The sequence below is a fragment of the Mastomys coucha genome, unplaced genomic scaffold, assembly GCF_008632895.1.
Source record: "Mastomys coucha isolate ucsf_1 unplaced genomic scaffold, UCSF_Mcou_1 pScaffold8, whole genome shotgun sequence".
NCBI lineage: Eukaryota > Metazoa > Chordata > Mammalia > Rodentia > Muridae > Mastomys > Mastomys coucha.
The window spans coordinates 65,748,195-65,754,145 of NW_022196914.1; the positions used below are offsets into that span (position 1 = coordinate 65,748,195).

Genomic DNA, 5,951 nt, shown 5'->3' on the forward strand with positions numbered 1-5,951 from the left:
GGAGTGACAGAGATTAACTATGGAGCAGAGACTGAAGGAAAGACAAGCCAGCCTAAATATAGTTAGTTTTCTCCTGAGAGGCTCTGACAGTACCTGACTGACTAATACAGATGTAGAGGCTCACAGCCATCTATTGAACTGAGTACAGGGTTTCCAGTGAAGGAGTTGGAGAAAGGACCAATGGAGCTGAGGGGTTTGCAGCCCCTTAGGACAAACAACAATATGAACTAACTAATACCCTCAGAGCTCCCAGAGTCTCAACCACCAACCAGGGTCTGCACATGGTGGGACTGATTGTTCTGGCAGCGTGTGTATAGTGGAGGATTGCAAATTCGATCATCAATGGGAGGAGAGGACCTCAGCCCTGTGAAGGTTCTGTGCCCCAGTGTGGGGGAATGCCAGGGCCAATAAGCAGGAGAGGGTAGGGTGGCAGGCATGGGGAGTGGGGAGGCAGCTGGGGTTTGTTTTTGTTTGTTTCTTTGTTTTTTAGAGGGGAAACTGGGAAGGGAGAAATTTACATGTAAATAAAGAAAATATCTAATAAAAAAAAGATTAGAATTAATCAAGGAGAATGTGATAAGGTGTTGCTGGGAGGGAGGGAAACCGGGGAAGGGGATAACATTTGAAATGTAAATAAAGAAAATATTCAATAAAAAGAAAAGATTAGTATGAATCCAATCTAACTTCTACTACTTCTAATTTTGTAATTTTACTTAAGCATATGTACACCATTAAATGAAAGATAACTTGTGTGTGTCTTGAATTTGTAAATACCGTGTTTCCAGTTGTTCTGCAACTGGCTTTTATTAAAATGTATCTTACCAAAAAAAAAACAAAAACAAAAACAAAAACAACGCCTGCTTCTTGACTTTGCTGGATTCTTTTCCTCCATCCCATTGCTGCAAGTGCTAGCTTCTGCTGGTGCTCAGTGATGTCAGGGAGAACATCAAGTATGGAGCTACTTCCCCACTCATAGTCTTCTTCCTGCACAAAGCGCCCAACTGTCTTGCAAGCGTCTAGGTAGGAGGGATGAATCACCCATTTACCAGCTGCCATGGAAGCTAAGAACTTCTCATTGCGCAGTGCGTATCCCACAACCATGTGTGTGTAGCTGGGGTCTGAGCATTGCTTCTCAGTCACCGACCCACCTAGGTCTTTAATCAGGCAACAGTAATCAATCTGATCTTGAGAATTCAGAGACGACATCTGGAACACATACTGTGTTTTAAGTTTTACATGCATCTCCTCCAGTGTTTCAATGTTGTCCACAGGCTATGGGGCCACAGGCGACTTAGCTAGGGGGAAAGCCATGGTGGGGGCTTGAGGCTCGGGGATCAGATGCCTTTCTGCTGCCGGAGTTTCTGGATCTTCAGAGCCTGGGTGCCCTGGGGCTTGAGTCACACACGAGGCCTGCTCAGCAATTTCTGAATGGTATACAGGCTTTCGAGAAGGAGAATCATCCAGTTTTTTTTATCTCAGCCTGAAGCTCAGAATACTGTGTTAGGCAGCTAGGACACTGTAGGTTGCTGGTGAGCCTTGCTCTCTCCTCCCTTGCTGTTGGGTCATCCCGAAAGATCTGCTGATTTGGGGAGGGCTCTGTGTTGATATCAGGTACTATCTGTTGAGACTGCTTGAGTGTCTCCTGGACTTGGCTTTGTCCACTCTGAGCAGAGAGAGCACTGTCAAGAGCTGAAAGGACCTTATGGATGACCCTGTGGAGTGATCTCAAGGTTACCCAATGGATGGAAATTGCCTCTAGCCATTCTGCTTCAGTTGTTGTGGATGTGACCTTGTACCTGTGGGTCAGGATGATTTAATTATGTTATAAATTGAAAAGCTAAAAGAAATTAAAAATACAAAGAGAGTATCTCAAGTGATTGTAATATGTACAAGAGTTTGGAAACCATTTCAACACTAAACCCTAGAGCAGTGGTTCTCAACCTGTTTGTAGTGACCCTTTGGGGGTCACATATCAGATATCCTACATATCAGATATTTACACGACAATTAATAACAGTAGTAAATTTACAGTTGTGAAGTAGCAAACAAAATAATTTTATGGTTGAGAGTCACCATATGATTAAAGGGTTGCAGCTTTAGGGAGGTTGAGAACTACTGCTCTGGATTTTCATAAGGCATATAAACCCTATTTAATAGATGATTAAGCCAAGATTTGAAATATAGTCACAGATTATTTACTTCTATTCACTTTCCATTGTTCTAGTGCCTTTCTGAATGACAAAATATTAAATGGTAGTAAATATGAACTATCAGATCAATGTTTCTACCCTTACAAAGGTATGCAATATAGCACATGAGCATTAAGGAAGGAAGGTTGAAATAGACCATTCAAAATGCTATTGTTTTTACTAAGATGCATAAATGAGTATACTCTTAATATTGATAAGGTACTGATGAACAGAGTTAATCTCCCTTAGGGCTAATGTTCTTTATATTAGATTACTTTAGAATGGTCTTCATCTTGTAGCTTGAATAAGAACTATTCCCTTTCAGTTCCTGTGCTTAAATACTTGATCCCAAGCTGGTGATATTATTTTGGAAGATTATAGAATCCTTACTAGGTGGAGTTTTGCTGAAGGAAGTACATTGCTTGGATGGGGTTGGGGTGGAACTGGGGCTGAGGGAGGAGCTTTGAGGTTTTTTTACCCCAGTCTACTTTCTACTCTCTTCTCCACTTCCTATATGTGGATGAAATGTAGTGTTTGTTTCATGACTCTATGTAGGCCCTCACACTCCAGCTTCCAGACCTTTCCTGACATCATGAATTATACCCTCCGGAACAGGAAGCCAAACAGACAAATAAACACATAAGCAACAACAACAACAAGCCCCTTCACTCCCTGATTTTTTGTTGGGATCGTCTATTGATTCAGTAGACAGTCAGCTAATACAAATGTGTTAGAATAATTTGCTATTTGTAAGATGAGTTATTTGCTAATATCATTTTGTAAACTGGAATGAAACTGAAGCTCTCATGGGCAACCCAGTGAAAATTTCTCCATTTGGTTAGTCAAGAAAGAATTCTCTAGAAACGCTTGAATATGTAGTGTATTCCACATGGTAATAAGAAGGTCATAAGCAAGCAATAAGAAAGTCATTTGAAATAACAGGATGGAACTTAAATTTAATAACCATAAAAACATTTTATATCCCTTTGTCTCAGTGCTCCCGTTAATTCTTGACTCTCTGACCTCATTTTTGAACATGTCTAAGTAAAGGATGTACAGGTGGTTTATGTTGCCCTTGAGTTCACCATGGTGTAAACAACTTCTAGGTAGCCACCAACTCTGCCAGTGTCCTCTCTGCTGCCAGTTTTAGTTTTGATTTAGAGGAAAATATAGGCTGTAGGTCCAGGCATCAAATCTGCATATATTGCCACCTGTAGTCTTCATTAATGTTTATATATTAAGAGATATACATTTAAAATATTCTGAATTTTCTAGAATTAGATTAGCATATCATGTATTATTCTATAAATTCACCACATGTATTTATTTTGGATTGAGAAAAATGTTAATAGTGGGTTTATATCACTAAAGTTGGAATGATTTCTTATACTCAAATAGTAATTCACACATTAGCAGATGTGATGTTTTTGTTTGGGAAAATGTCTACACTTTTTCATGTGTCTGCCAATAATACATCCAGGAAAACTAGTAATAGGTCTTCCCCTTCAGACACCTTACCCAGAGTAAGGGTTGTATGGGCTTACATTGGACTGACGATAGTACCTTTTGCTGGTACTCTTAAGGGAAGGTACACAGTCTAATCAGTGTCAGTTTGATTAGAACTGGAAGAAAATTTTCTTTGCCTGTTAAACAACAAGACTCTGCTCCATGGGGAAAGTATTGTTAGTGTAGGGGAAAATGCAGTTACACAAAGAATTGATTGCCCAGGGAGGAAGGAAGAGCGAGATTAGACTTGACTGTGTTTGGGCCTCTGTCTCCAGTCACCAACTTTCTTTCCTTGGGACCAAAGATCTTTAATTTTGAGGACTGTCATATTCTGTACAACCCAGGTTAGATGAAATTGTATCACTTGTAATCTCCAAGAACATTCACAAAGAGATAAAATGTCATCATCATCATCATCATTATCATCATCATCACCATCATCCTCATCCTCATCCTACATTCTCAAGTGTGTGATTTTGAAAAAATTATCCTGTTTGTAGGCTAAGGAAAAAAATAACAAAGACACATTGAGAAAGACTTTAAAACTAACAAAGAAGTCTTATTAGATGAAAGGGGTCAATTAAAGGCAGGTATCATGACAGAGACCAATTACCACGTAAGGTTATTCACTGGCAGATAGGTGGATTCTCTCTTAAGTTATAAGCTGTCAAAATTATCTGAAGTGCCATACCTCATGGATAAATGTTGTTATCTATCCTTTTTTCCCTCACCCATTCCCCCACCCCATTAGTCCCTCATCCATTCCCTGTCTCCTGTTGGACTGTGAAAGTCCTGCTCTGGTTGTGTTCTGGTTGAGTGACGCTGAGGCTTACTCTGGAGACCCAGTAGAAAATTTTTACAAGGGACGAAACAGTGAGCTACACCCCCAGATGTTAGGCACCTGACACCTCGAGCCCTCTAACTCCATTATCCTGTGGCTAGACAAAGCCCCAAACTCCTGGTATTCTGGATGGACTCCACCCCCACAGTCACCTGACCACTTTCAGGTATGCCCCACCCCACAGTTACCTGGGAACAGCAAGGTAGCCCAGCCCACTATAAAGGTGCTACTTGACCCCTCCTCTCTCTCTCACGCTCTTATTCACTTTCTTGTCTTTACTCTCATCTTTTGCTTCCTCTCTCCCCCTCCCTTTCCTCTCTTTCCACTTGGCCATGGCTGGTTTCTATTTTTCTACCTTCTCCCTTCCTCTCCCCATTCTCCCTCTATCCTACCCTCCCCCTCCCCCTCTCCCTCTTCCTCTCTCTCTCTGTTTTCTACAATAAAGCACCAAAAACCATGGACTGCCCTCTTTCATCTAGACCCTGGTAGAACAATGACTTAGGCCTTCCCCTAAAGAGCCTTGTCTAATCTCCTGCAGGAAAGCCTCCCAGCATTTCCAGTTGCCAGACCAGATCAAGAACTCTTGCCCACCTAAGAGCCACCCATCACCCTACCCCTACCCCTTTTTCCTTTCGGCCTGGGGCCACTGCCAGGGCCCCCACCCATTCTCAGCTCTTCCGTGGTGTCCAGCGACATCCTGCGATGCCCAAGAGCTAGAACTTGTTGTTGGCCTCTGCGAGGCCTAGGGACCCGGGACTGCTCTCTCCCACCCCTTTGGACTAAGGTTAGGTGGCTTCCCACAACCAGACACCCATCGCCCAGCACACAGCCAGGCGGTATGGTGAGCGTGGGGCAGTCTCCCAAGTCCGCCCATCCAGGGTCTTCGAACTCTGGCAGGACGCGAGTCTCTCCTATCCCTTTATTTCCCCACTGCCCAGCGCCCCACAGTCTCCCAGTTTAGAATTGTAATAAATTTAATATCACTTCTTTGGAATCTGTCAATTTAATGTAAACAGCACAGACAGTTACTTAACGGGCATTAATGGGACAGAAAATCAATACACACAAAGTATTGAATATTATATAAGTCCCAAATATCTAATAGGTAAAAAGTAAAGTATAAAAATGAAATGATCTGATCGTCCTAACACCCAATTGGAAAAGAGCAGATATAAGCTAAAAGAAAATTTATTTAACTTAAATCTTGTTGAGGCTTTTCTAGTTTTCTTTGAAAATAAATTTACTCATAAATATTGCATATACTGCGCATGTCTCTTACAATTTGTATAGTACTTGAATAGTTATTTCATTGTGGGTTTCTGAGCTAATGAAGAATTTGGGCACAGAAGACAGTCTTAGTTATTTGGCAAAGTGAAAAGAACACAAATCAAATTGTGTTTAGATAAAGACAATCA

General features: G+C 41.5%; 1 pseudogene; it reads right to left on the minus strand.

The window, feature by feature from the left end:
* Positions 1-5,232, minus strand: part of LOC116083306 — a 7,197-nt pseudogene extending 1,965 nt beyond the window's left edge.
* Positions 5,233-5,951: the final 719 nt, after the last annotated feature.